The 14,299-nt window shown below is 43.5% G+C and overlaps 1 long non-coding RNA gene and 1 pseudogene across 1 annotated transcript; both read right to left on the reverse strand.

The window, feature by feature from the left end:
• Positions 1–6,911: 6,911 nt before the first annotated feature.
• Positions 6,912–10,969, reverse strand: LOC119322090 (annotated as a pseudogene).
• Positions 10,970–11,460: 491 nt separating this feature from the next.
• LOC119322486 lies at positions 11,461–13,086 on the reverse strand. Its single transcript, XR_005155657.1, has 3 exons — positions 12,975–13,086; positions 12,729–12,813; positions 11,461–11,590 (listed from the first exon to the last, which is right to left on the reverse strand). It is a non-coding gene; the product is annotated as an uncharacterized LOC119322486 (long non-coding RNA).
• Between the last annotated feature and the right edge of the window lie 1,213 nt (positions 13,087–14,299).

The following is a 14,299-nucleotide window of genomic DNA, read 5'->3' on the forward strand; positions in this document are numbered from 1 at the left end:
TCCACGAGTAATGTGTATAATCATCAAGCACCACAAGATAGTATTAGAAACCAGAGAAACTAACAACAAGTGATGTCCATAAATCATAGTGTATTAAATCAAAAGGGGCATAAGTTTTGCTAAAAGAAGAGGCAAAGGGTAAACGAGGCTGCCGACCAAGTTGGCAAGCACTACATGGCGTGTGGGGAGCCTTATTACAATCTAATTGTTTAGACAGGGAAGAAAATATGTGGACGCCGGGATGCCAAAGGCGACGATGCCACAAGTCCGAGGGGGTGGCTGCAAGGAGAGCGGACGCCGGCGCCGGTTTATTGCCAACGAAGGGGTAGAGATCGTCGTGGCTAACGGAGATCGTGAGAACTCGTCGAGTGCGAAGATCCTTCACAAGAAAACCACACGGGTAAAATTCAATAGAGCAAGAATTATCTTTAGTGAATTTACGAACACAGATGAGGCTAGTGACTACATTGGGGGAGACAAGAATGTTGGTGAGGCGAAAATTATGAGGGGAGAGGGTGGTAGAGCCCGTGGCAGTGACAGGAAGATGATGCCCATTACCGATAACAATGCTAGAAGGTAAATGCGAAAATGAAGAACTCAACGAGGTCAGGTTACCTTGGGTGCCCGTCACGTGCGAGGAAGCGCCACTATCGAGAAACCACTCGGGAGCCGGGGGCGTGGCGTAGCCGCCGTTGCTGAAGGCGGAGTTGAGCATGGCGAGGTGGTCCCACGAGGGCTGTGGGGGCTGATAGTAGGGAGTGGACGGCACCGGCGAGGGTGTCTATGCAGGATACGCCTGGGCGTGTGCGCCGGGTCGGGGCCCAAGAACACCAGCGGTGTTCGGCGGAATCCAGCCAGGGCGGGTCGTCAGGAGAGCCATCCCGTACGGGGCAAAGTACCCCGTGAAGGGTGAGAACGAAGGCGCCTGCTGACCGCGCCCGGAGTGATCGCCGCGCCCACGACCACGACCGCGCCCATGCCTGTGGCCGCGGTCACCACGCCCGCGACTGGAGGAGTGGGGCGGCGGATGGGGAGCGTCGGAGGCGTGATCATAGGAGCGGTCAGCCGCGCGATCACCCTGGCCGCGACCACCAGAGGAGCCGGCCAAGGAACCTCCGCCCGCCATGGCGAACGCGGAGGCGCCTTCCTCCGCCACGCGTTGTGCCTGCGACTCCTCCGCAAGGACAACACGGGAGAGGACGGTGTCAAAGGGGAGGCACTGATCACCAAGGACGACGTGGATGGTGTCGAGCCGCTTGTCGAGGCCGTGAAGAAACTGCGTGGTGAGATCCACCTCGGTAACGGCATGGTCGATGTCAGTGAGTGCGTCGGTGAGGAGTTTGAGACGGCTGGCGTACTCCGGCACCGAGAGGTCACCCTGCTTGAGGTTGCGGTATTGGCGGTTGAGGATCATGAAGCGGACGTCGCGATTGGCGAGGAAGAAATCTTTGATCTTGTGCCAGAGGGCGTAGGTGGTGGTGGCGCCAACAACGTGGTCATAATGGTGTCCGAGAGAGTGGCATAGATCCACAGAACGACATGGGCGTCGAGCTCAAGGTATTGGGATGGAGCATTGGGAGGTGGAGGGTGGTCGAGGAGGTAGGAGACACCTTAGCGTACCAGGACCATCAGGAAGAAAGTCTTCCACTTATGATAATTGTGATCGGCAGGGTTGAGGAGGAACTTGATGTGGTTCGTGATGTGATCACGAAAAATGGGGTGGGGAACGGCGGTGGCTGGCGAGGGGGTAAGGGAGGGGCCGTCGGTGGTGAAGAGAGGGGAAAATTGAGAGGGTGCCGTGGCGGGGAAGGAGCCGCTGAATAGGGTGGGGGACGTGCCAAAGACGAAGGGAGGGGTGGTCGGGGAGGTGCCGGCGGCAGGCGCCGAGGAGGAGGAGAGGGTGCCCGGCGACGTGGCCGAGCTCGTGGCGGCGGCAGAGGAGGAGGTGGTGTCGTTCGCGGCCATGGCGAGGGTCCTGGCGACTGATTCTAAGTTGGAAAGTGATTTCCTTAATTGATTCTGTTTACATCTCAAAGTATACATAGGGAGAGAAAGTCCCGAGAGATATGGCACGCAGGCCCTCAGATCCTACAATCTAGGATAGTTACAACGTGCCAGTTAATGTTACAAATGGTACATAAATATACAACTTAACACAGCACCCCATACGTGATGCATGGTGTTCCATGGCCTTGCTGCTGGCAGATGTCGAGGATGTTGGTGGCGTCGTACATAGTGCGCTTGAGCTCGGTCACCCAGCCCTGCACGCTGGTGTCAGCGATGCGTCTCCTCTCGGCGTCGGCCAGGAACTTCTTGAGATCCCCAAGCTTGACGCCCATCTTGTCGATCTGGCCGGTGACGCCGAGAAGCATCCCCACCTCGTCCTCCACCACCTGCTTGAGCATGTCAGCGACATAGGACGCGAAGGCATCCAGCACAATGGCCATGGTTTCTGTTTCTTGTTCTCAGGCTCAGGCCGAAGGTTGGTTAATCAACAGTGTGTCTCTGTGTGTGTCTGTTGCCTTGGTTAGTAGGTGGTACTTAGCTTAGGCTCCTTGGCAAGCCTTTGTTCCTTCCTTGAGTGACGGCAAAGCAGTGGCGGCCGTGGCAAGAAAGCAATTGGTCTCCTTTATTCATCCATGCTCGCGGTCGCGGGCAGAATCCTTGCAGTGGACATGCATTTCCTTGCTGGCCGCCTGAGCGCTCGGCTTGGGCTAGCTAATAGGGAAAGGGAAAGTAGTGGCTGAATCCCACCTCGATGCACCCACGCAAGAAAACATATCAAAGTATTTTGAAAAAATTTAAAACTTTGTGGAAACGATCATCAACAAATATTAGAGATGCTTGCCAAGTTTGGTGGTCAAATGACATCCAAGAAGAACTGTACAAAAAAAATTATAAAAATTTTGGTCAAAAAGTGCACATACAATTTGACTAATTTTGAGTAATATTTTTTGTATAGAGCTCCGCGGATGTCATTTGACCACCAAACTTTGCAAGCCTCTCTAACTTTTGTTGATGATCACTTTCACAGAGTTTCAAAAATTTTCAAAATATGTTGGTATGTTTTTTTTTTGCATGGGTGCGCTGAGGGTGGTTGTAGAAAAACCACTCTCAATAGGGAAAAGAGGGACGAGATCGCCGCGGCCGCAGTCTTCCACCGCTCTCGGCTTGCACTTGATTTCGCTTTTTTATTTCAGGGGTGTGTATATTAATTCTTTGCCAAGTCAGCTCATTACAATTCGGTCTAGCTGTCAACAAGTGATTGAATGGGCCAAATCCTTTGATCAGTGTTTTCTGCAAAAAGATTACTAGAAACACGGTGAATTTTGCAACAAATCAGCGACTAGGTGGATTACTGCAAACCTAGCCGCAATGTGATAGTTTTGTGCAATTAACTCTGTTTGGGCAAACATTAAGCATTTAACCTTGAATGAAATCGTAGAATCGAAAACAATAGTTCCTTTTCCCGGGCACGCTGAATCTTTGCCTACCTGATCCGATAGTCATGCTCTTGAGAGAGAGAATTTGCAAATTAGTGCAAGTCAGTGAAAGATCTAGCTTGCAATATCGGATATCAAAAATAAATCGGAAATCTATATTTTGTATGCAATACTTGAAGGGCTAGTTGAAAGGGTTCCATACCAGGTAAATACCACACGACGTATTCCTCGTCCCTCATCAAGTTTTCAACTCGTTTCCATTTATCCAGCGAATGCATTTCATACACCTTCAATCATTTCCAGCATTGCAAATGATTCATGGGGACTTCCTGCGCAACAACCCGGGATAGTAAAACACCATCACACTGGCTTCCTTCCTGCGGCCTCGCTTGCTATTACAGCTCTCAGACGCTTTCCTCGGCGACCAGGTACCACACCCCTAGTACGTAGTCTCCCTGCTGTCATGCGCTTTCAGAAGATATACCTGCGTTGTTCAGAGGATTCATTACATGCGTGGCCACACTGACGGATTCCACGCGAGCTGCGGGTTAACGTAACTACTTTGCGCATAATGGGTGCATCGCCGATTTATGCACGATGCAAAATCGGACGATGTCCTGAAGTTTGCTTCCTCACAGCAACGGTTTGATTAACAACATCGTGCAGATGACGTCATGTCTATAGCAACATTCCTGGGTTAACAAATGCAGACCACTGCGTTTCTTTTGCTTCCAGAAAGTAAGCGATCAAATGCATAACTTACAAGGAATACAAAGAGTTCCAAGTAATGACTGCCTCCGTCCCTGCTAATTTCTTACATGACTTGTAAATCAGAATTCGAATATGTAACCAAAAACAAGAACTTCAGAAGTATTGGTCTTAGAAAACTACCACATTTAACGTTTCTCTAAAAGCTACAACTTTTGTTCTAAAATTTTGCTAAAACTATTCACTCGGAAGCATATTAATTGTCGCTCATCCTCTATAACACTAAACTCCTTAGTTTTGAAGGCCTCACAATCAATTGAGGTCTTCAATTTGAAATTGGATCATTCAATTTTGATCGGGTCAACAATTTCACAAGGAGCTCGCTCATTCTCAATTTTTTAATACACTATGCTCCCTAATTTTAGAGCTCTCCCATTCCATTGAGGTGTACAATTTTAAGCCTTGATTTTGACTCTGTCAATCCTTGGTTGTTGCAATAAAATCTTTAACTTCATTAAGCTCTCTAATTTTGAAGCCCTCTCATTCAACTTAGGTCTTCAATTTGGATTGGATACACGATTGATTGGGTCGTTGATCTGGGCTTCATGGTGGGATCTCTTGGTTAATGGGTCCCTTGTTTAGTGCCCGGATTGATGTGGGCCTTCCTTAACAGAAGGAAGTGCCACCTACGACACATGTGGCCAACGATGTAAGTAACTTTCTCATGTATTTGTATTAATTAAAAGACGCCCTTCAATCGCACGGCCAAAAAGATCCACCCAAACACCATAATAAAATAACAAAAATGATACACTCATGGACAATTCACTATGGATTGGTCGTACTAATTAAATACTCTCCCACCAATCACTTCCTTGATTTGACCGTAAGGCCACGCTTCCCCTAATCTCCAACCATAAATTGACACATCCATCTGTAACCATGATTCCACAAAGTTTGTCGGTACGTGTAACATCTCTGATAAAAAGAACACACACTTCATTGTTTCCCCCACACGCCAAACCAACTAGCACGTAAATAATGTTCACAACTTAGAAAAAATTACCACGTAAAAATAAAACATGTCCAACCCCAAGAACATAAGCGGTGCAGCAAAGCGCACTGCCCTTCTAGTTTAGTACTAAATCTGAGACAATTAATATGGATTGCAGGGAGTACAACTTTTAGGTAGTTGCCCTTTTAGGATTTTTATAACATGGATTGTGACCAAGGTTATGGATTCCGAATGGACGAATTTTCTCATGGCTGGGCGAGATTCTCGGTTACCATGGTTACCGAGAAATACCGAACATATTTCGGACGAAATTTATAACTAAATTTTGAATTCAAATTCTTTTGAAGTAGATATAGAATTGTGTACGTGCTAAGCGTACGTATTCTAAAAAATAAACCAAAAAATGTGCAAAAGAGGGGACTCAATCTGCCGTCCTCTCGAGGAGAGAAGTAGACGGCTACCACCACGCAACAGCTACGTTTAGTGATACTCTTGAGATGCTATAGTATTGTAGTATACTTTGGACGTAAAAAAATCAATTTTTGTTTCGTATATGTTTCATTCTTTTCTTATAGCAAAACCTATTACTCTTCCTTTTTCATACTATCTTGGCAGTTCTTTGCTTTTTTTCATACTATCTTGGCAATTTTAAGAATTTTATAGTTCAGAGGATGGCACTTTTATTTTTGAGAGGATGGCATCTTTATTTTTAATGGCATGGCAGTTTTATTAGTAAGAACATGCCATTTTTATTTATAATAGGATGAAAATTTTATTATTGAGAGGATGCCATTTTTATTTTTAGTGGCATGATAGTTTTATTATTTTAGAGGATGGCATTTTTATTTTTTTGTACTGCCACTTTTTTTTTGTACACAAGATTTTTGGGTGATAACTTTAAATGTGCCAACTTTGTGGGTGTAAATAAATCGGCTCATTTAAAAATTAAAATTCTTACAATTGTTTTTTTTTCAAAATCAGATTTTTGGGCCAGCACCTTTTTTTCCTACGTGTTGCACAATTGGGCCAGCTGGACCTCGTTCGATACATCACCCAGCCCCAGTGAATGGAAATGTTTGCTGGTCCGGAATTACTCGTCGTAGAAATGGATATACCTAGACATATTTTTAGTTCTAGATAATCCATTTCTAAGCATTCATTTTCCATGAGTTGCACGAGAAGTGTAAAAGAAAACTGGGCCTTAGTCTGAAGCCCAGCCCAGCAGGGCAGTTGATGAGCAACACTGGAGCCCATCGATCTACTCCTCATCCCATCTCGTCTCTGATATTTTTTTTTTTATAAAAAAAACTCATTTCTCTGCAGCGGTGGAGGTGTCCAGCACGGCAGCGAAGCAGCCGCGGCGGCGAGGGCTCTCAGGAAGCTAGGCGCGGCAGCCGGCGAGGGCCAGCCTCTAGCAGCAAAGCGGCGACAAAGCGCACCGACACTCCGATCCTCTCTGTTCTCCCAGGCAAGGCATATGTAATTTCTTTCCCCCGATTTCACCTCACTGTCTGTCCCTGTAGATCGAGAGGCACTAAGAGGTTATAGCATCTGAACCTCTGAAATCCTCAATGTATATGCAACTAGTAGTAGTATACAACAAGTCAATAAATATATAGAATGTATGTGTACTTTTGGTGCTTATAACAATCTCTATTGTCACTTGTACCCAGGCCGGCGAGTGTCACTTGCTGCAGGAACAAGTTTTATCAGACTTAATTGGAACAAGAGGGGTGCTCCGCCAAAAGCAAAGGAAAGCATGTACAGCTGCACATCCTGGCTGCATTAATTTGAATATTTCCTACGTACAATGTTTGCTAGTTGTGTCTTAACATGAAATGGACTAACTACATACATCATGTAATGGACTAACTACTAATCATAAAAATCAGATTCAATGAAATTTTGTTGAAATTTTTAACCCTGATATCGTCTGCCAAAATTAAGATAGGGTTGCAGGATAGTTTTGACACCTTCTTCGCATTCCAGTCTCTCCCAGCATCGAGCATCATCAAACCGTACCTCCTTCAGCTTTGGAGGCAAACTGTCCGACCAGAAAGGAAGCCTCTTCAATGCCAGACTACCTTCAAGCTCAAGTCGCTCTAGGGATGGGAATTTCATACCGTTGTCCCCAATAGTTTCCAACGATTTGGTATAAATAAGAACGAGAAGCTTGAGGCGAGGAAATGTTTTTGTCTTGTCCTGTCCATTGCACAATTTGTCACCGTGGCACCTCATAAATGCTTGCACCATACCATCACAGGAAATTATATGAAGTAGTTCAAGGCGAGGCAAATACATAACCCAAGAGAGGTGCAATAGCTGTTGGCACAAAAACAATTCCAAATAAGTGAGCCTTTGGAATATAAATGCCGGAGTTGCTCCCATCCACTTTATCTCTCTCAAGGATCTCATAAAAGTTAAGCTGAGTTTGTTGAGAGCACCAAAATGGTTGTTTGGTTGTTCCGTGTCATGTTGTACTACTGTTATTTCTCGAGTGTCAAATTCTTCATTAATATCCAATTCATTGATATCCACTTCATACAAGGTCCTTCGTGCAAAGTCCATTGATAAAATACGAGTGAGTGCACATACGTCATTCAGAGCCAAATATCTAACAGGGAGGCTATCCGCTTCTCCTAGTGACTCAAACTGAGCTAAATCTCGGACCAAAATACCAAGCGCTTTCAACTGAGATAGGGTGCCCAACTCTCGGTATAGGAATTGGGTACATTTTCTTAAGAAACTTCTCAAGTCTATTACCTGCAATGCTTTAAGGCTAGACATGACCCCAGCTGGTATTCTCACGGAACCAATACCAGACTTTAGGTACAAGAACTTGAGGTTGATGAGGTTTCCAAAGGAGGGAGGCACTTCAGTTTCCCCAAATTGATTTTCCGACAAATCAAGGTATTCCAGCTTTACCAAGGAACATAATTCTTCCGGTATCCCCTTGAGGTTGTTTCCGCTCAAATCCAGATATGTCAGTGAACTGGAATTCTTAATTTCTTCAACAATTAAGCTTTCATCAAATTCGTTGTTCCGAAGGCACAAGATCCTCAATTTTAATGGATCAAGATTAAACCTGATAGGAATTCTGTTGAACATCAAGGAGATGCACTCAGCTTTGCTCGAAAGGATAATAACTTTTTTGTCTCTGTCACCTGGTGCCGCCACAATCCATTTGTCATTATTCTCACCACAGTCACAAGAAATCCATAAAGCCATATCACGAATCACATCATGCACTTTAACATAACCATGTGAATTTTCGAAGGAAGATCCTGGGCGAACATCGCTGCCATCTAGCAAACATGCAGCTATAAGGTCAGCTATCAAACTATATGATTTTCTGAAGGAAGATTATATGTCATGCTCATTGACTAGACCTAAGCCCATCCAACATTGAGCAAGGTTAACTTAGCGAATGTTCTCATCCTCTGGCCACAGTGCACAAGTCAAAAAACAATCTCTTAAGGTCTTGTTTCTCAAATTGTCATAACTAAACTTCAGCCGCCTGAAAACATTAGTTTCCATTCCCAGTTCTATTGGGTCTTTGTCATCAGCGCAGCATGACTGCCGCATATATTGGATGGCAGTTTCCCATTGATACTCATCTTTCCGATACATTGCATTTCCAATAGTTATCAAAGCTAATGGCAAGCCTTTCAGTCCCTTCATAAGTTCTCTAGCAAGAGCTTCAATATGGGGACTAGAAAGAGTTTCGGCACCAATATTTTCTTCAAATAGCTGCCATGCCTCATGCTCCTGCAGATATGTGACTTTTAACTCTTTCTTCACCTTCATTTGGCCACAAACTTTTCTTAATCTTGTTGTTAGCACCACTTTTCTATTGAGTTTGTTTACTTTTCCAAGGGGGTATGGTATCCCAACTTCTTCTAGATCAATTTCGTTCCAGAGGTCATCCAATAGTACAAGAAAGCTTTTCGTTTTCATGTACTCATGTATAGTAAGACCATTAGGACCAATACTTTTCAGCCTGAGCCTTTCTATGATTTGTGACTGGACCTTTTCCACTTGGCACCCTCTGGAGGCAGTTACAAAGACAACAAAATCAAAGTCCATGCCCTCTCCAAATGAGTTATTGATGTTTTTGAGAAGATGTGTTTTCCCGACTCCACCTGGACCCCAAATTCCAATCATTCCCACTTTGGGATCATCCTTAATGTACTGGAGAGCATCTTGAAGGTTACGGTTCTTAGCTGACATAGATGGACCAGGCATCTCTTGGACATGAGGTGGCATTGACTCAACTGCAACAGTACTAGGACAAATACTAAGACATTCTCGAACCTCACGAAGCTTCTCAGATGCCTCCATGGCAACATCCTTCTTCAACTTATAGTCCACAGAGATTACACGCACAACATCAATGATTTTGGCCACTTTTTCCAGCCATCTGTCGGCCTCATTTGTTGATTTCTTGCCTTCCCGCTCAGCATTCTTAATCTTCTGACATACATCCTTTTTTTCGCGATCAAGTCTTCGGTGGAATCCTCGAGACTTCCCATAATTCTTTCCGCCTTCAGGTTTAAAAATAATATGCATATATTAGCACTCAGTAATGGCATTAATACTATTTAGAAATTTTAGTATCGAAGCAAGCACTTACCATACATAATGGGTTATCCTTTCGAAGGTTTGATCTCTTTACTGCATCAATGACATCTTCCCACTGCCTTTCATTTCTGCTTCTTCGCATCATCTTCCCGAAATGTATCAGCTCTGATGGTCGGCCAATTAGTTCTCTCACGAGATCCTTAGCAAGTACCCCGACGAGGGGATCAGTATAAAGATTCTCCTCACCAAAACTTTGTTCAAATAGCTGGTGTGCCTCCTCCTCCTCCAAACCAAGCACTTGTATATATTTATCCACACTCATCATATCACATATGGATTGTGATCGTGAAACGATTAGCACCTTCCTCTTCTTTTGGTCCACAACTCTAAGAGGGTGTGGAATGCCAACTGCTGAAAGGTCTATCTCCTCACAAAGGTCATCCACCAACACCAGAAAACTTCTTTTCTTGAGAAGTTCATATATTTGAGCTGTCACATTAACATTCTGGTTTATACCGAACCTGTTTATGATTTGAGATTGAACTTTTTGCACTGTGCATTCACTCAAGCCCTTAATAAGGATAACAATATCAAAGGGGCAATATTCAAGAAATGAATTGTTTATCTTTGTGAGAAGATGTGTTTTCCCTACTCCACGTGGACCCCATATTCCAATCATTCCCACCGTGAGGTCATCCTTAATGCACATGAGAGCATTCTTGAGAGTACGCTCTCTGCTTGGCGGAAGTTGAGCAGAGTGGGTGGACAAATCTACGACAGGAGGTGGAGGTGGTACGCGTGTGACATTATCTGGTACCGGTACGCTACTGTTATATTGTCGCACAACATCCACCTTCTCAGCCGCTTTCTTGCTGGTTTTATAGTTTCCCCAGCAATTCAGGGAGCACCCAAAGCTTCTGCACCTCTAATCAAAAGACTCGCGGTTTGCCGCTTCTTCAGATATGGCTTGCTCCGCCCTTTGCACCCACTCCTCTGCTTCATCTGTCGGTATCAGGCCATTCATTTCGCCATCTTCAATCCTCTATTTGACGCGAAGCAAGTTGCCACTCAAAGTCTCAGTTTCAGTCCTGTGATTTGTCACGTTTGTGCGAGCGGTGAAGCAATACGTGGCATTTTTGGAGAAGAGCGTATAGAATGGACTTATGACCGTGTTGACAGTATTTCCGAGCAAGGGACCAAGCGCCGGTGCCTCAATTGGCATTTTTGGCACTTGTCCGAAGAATCAGTACTGCAAGGCAGACAATTGTTGTGTCTCAATGATGTATATGGCAAGTAAAAACACCAATCAATTAAGTTTATGAAAAGCATAGACTGCATCTGCATGCAATGGCAGATGAAGCACAAGCTTTGAGATGTTGAATACTCATAAATCTTGTGTGATTATGTTTGAACTTGTGCAAGTTTACACTGTTATACTACTTGTAACCCAATATGTCTTGCATGATTGTACAGGCTAACAGATCCCTATGAAGGACTTTTCTATATGGAAGGTGTATTATATACTCCCTCCGTCTAGAATTACTTCTTGGAGAAATGGATACATCCATTTTCCGGCAAGCAATTCCGGACGGAGGGAGTATATGACTGCATTAGAAAGGAGTTGCGGAAATATGTTCGATTGTGGAGATAACACTTGTTGTAATAACAAATAAACTCGCAACAAAGTGCTTACTGTGTCTCTTATAATAATTGCAGGTAAACAAAACAATCTTGGTATATATGTTCCTCCAGGAGAACTAATCTTGGTATGTATGTTCCTCGAGGAGACCTAACCGCACAAATGAAAACATGGCCACGAGAAGAACTTGTTTGAGTTTTGTTTCTGCATTCAAATAGGACACCGATGTTAGACGATGATGGGAAATCTTGTGTGATTCTCTTTGAACTTGTGCGAGTTTATAGTGTTATACTATTTGCAAGAACACTGGATGGGACCAAATCTATCTTCTGTAATTGTACATGCTAACAGATCCCTGTGAAGAACTTTTCTAGCAACTGATTGTAGTATTCGGGCCATTCTGTTTAAAGAACTTCTCTAGGAACTCACAAACATATATTTTTTACTTTTTGCGGAAGAACTGACAAACATATCAAAATCTTCTTCTAACAGGAGTTAATATAACCAGTGGAGCCTAAAAACTTGAAATAACTGTTCATATCAACAAAATAATTAAGGAGTTAACAAGGGAGCATTACTGAATTACTTGGTAACAATATTTTTTTTCAATAGTAGCCAGGTGTGTCCTTAGTTTGGTGTTGGTGTGCCCCTCTGAATAATTGCTTTTTCAACAGTAATGGACAAGTTTTTATCAGTTTTCTGGCAGAAGCATATTGAGTATCTAGAGACTAAAAAATTCATCAAGAGGAGAATTATCTGCTAGCGTAAGACAAAGTAGAATATATATCACGGGTGCGGCTAATCTGCACCCGGGCTCATCTGCACCCACGCTTAGTAAAAAATTCAAAAAAAATACTAGAAAAATTCAAAAAATTCCAAACTTTTTTGTGGTGGTAGATAATTTGACGCGTGAGGTGCGCCCCAAAAATCAGCTCATTTGAGCATCTGAGCAGCTCTCGACAAAAAAGACAAAATCAGGGTCTGTAAAAATGTATACTGTTCACGCACTGTTTTGACCCGATTTGTCTTTTTTGCCGAGAGCTGCTCAGATGTCCAAATGAGTTGAATTTTGGGGCGCACCTCATGCGTCAAATTATCTACCACCACAAAAAAGTTTGGAATTTTTTGAATTTTTCTAGTATTTTTTTTGAATTTTTTGCTGAGAGGGAGCAGATGAGCCCGGGCACCGTTTTGAGTTTTTCATATATCACGCTCTATATGGATGACGTACTATAACTTCAGCTATAGCGGATTGGAGTTCTGAAAATATGCCCGCTTGTTAAGAAGTTTGAACAGATAAAAGATAAAGCTATAACAGATAAAGTTGCAAGAAAGTGCTTACTGTGTCTCTTCTTTTATCAGGGAAGAGCCCTTCTCCGGAACTTGTTTCAGAAGAAGTATAAGGTTTTGTCACAAGGGAAACAAAACTAACTCCACGGGAATTGATCACAGAAAGAGAAGAGGACACAAATGAAAACAGGACCATGAGAAATTCTTTTTTGAGTTTCGTTTCTGTATTCAAATAGAACAAGGAAGACAAGGGTAATTCACGTTCAATCAGAAATGAAGTTCTGAAAGCAAAGAGTACCGAAAATCAGCAGAGCAGAGCACCTCAACTCAGTTTTTGTGGGATGCAGAAGAAGCAGAAGAGGAGGGAAATGATTGTGGGAGCTGTGGAAGGGATCCCTTGGAAGTGAGAGAAAGAATAGTCAACAACCAAGGTGCAGGAAACAAAGATAGACTAGGTCAAAATTAAGATGCTCAATTATTGGCCATTAGTTTATATCAGCTGGGTCTAAAATACATGGTGGAAGGTAATAGCCGAATCTTTCAAGCTTAAGAAGTGCACGTTGGCACCAGTTGGTAGGCTGACACCTATGCAAAGTCGCATGCCAAGTATCCATTATTTATGTTGGAATTCAATGAACCTAACAACGATTCATCGATCCTTGAGATGTGCAGGCTTGCATATGCGCAAGTTGTCTGTATCAAAATTACATACCCAGCCCATTGTAGAAAAAATAAATTAACTAGTGCGCTGAACAAAATAGGAAAAGGTCAGTTGCTTCCAAGGTAGTTTTGCTACTAATCTAACCAAAGTACATCGTCCTACAATTGCCTTGCCTATGCATATAAGTACTATGAGTAGTTTTAACATGCTCCACCTTACCCCCTCTTTTCACCGTGAGAGGTAAGAGTACAAACTAGATCTGAGCGTTGATCTCATTATTTAGTGGCCTGATGCCAAGTATTATGTAGTATGGTTATATTTCTGCTCTGCCAGCTACTCCAAAAAGCGACTGTTGAAAAGCTAATTAAATTGGTTGGTGATTGCTTAGGAGATTATGCATGCAGGAAAAGATGAAGGGGCCCTTTTTCTCAGTCAAGCAAGTATATTCTCTAGCCGACTTGTGCCTAGTGCGTGGAGAAGCTGTGTGTGCGGGGAGGATGAGAACGAAGGGATGACGACCAACGATTATGACATCTAATCATATGGTGCAGAAAGTGGCTAATCCATGCCTCGCGTCGGTCGACCCAAAGTGCTACCCAATCTGAAAACTACCTGCAAGCAGGCCCAGTAACCTGCAAAACCCAAAAGTGCAGTTTTATAGCATTCTGATGAAAATAGACAGAACAAAAAATAAATAAATAACTAACCTGATGTTGGATCTTGAGGTGTATCTCTCCTTGTGTGTGATTTGAGTAAACTTGTGCGGTGAACCTTGTTCTTGGGTGATTTCTCTTGTGTTCCTTTTGTTATTTGGGACCCTCCTCAACAATTTTATTACCACAGAGAACCACTATTTTAGCTCCGATTAAACAACACAAAAATGTTGTACCCATACCTTCATTCGTAGTGGGCTAATACAAAACATGGAATAATAATTAACGAAAACCAGGAATTAAGAAATG

The sequence above is a fragment of the Triticum dicoccoides genome, chromosome 6B (assembly GCF_002162155.2).
Source record: "Triticum dicoccoides isolate Atlit2015 ecotype Zavitan chromosome 6B, WEW_v2.0, whole genome shotgun sequence".
Classification (NCBI taxonomy): Eukaryota; Viridiplantae; Streptophyta; class Magnoliopsida; order Poales; family Poaceae; genus Triticum; species Triticum dicoccoides.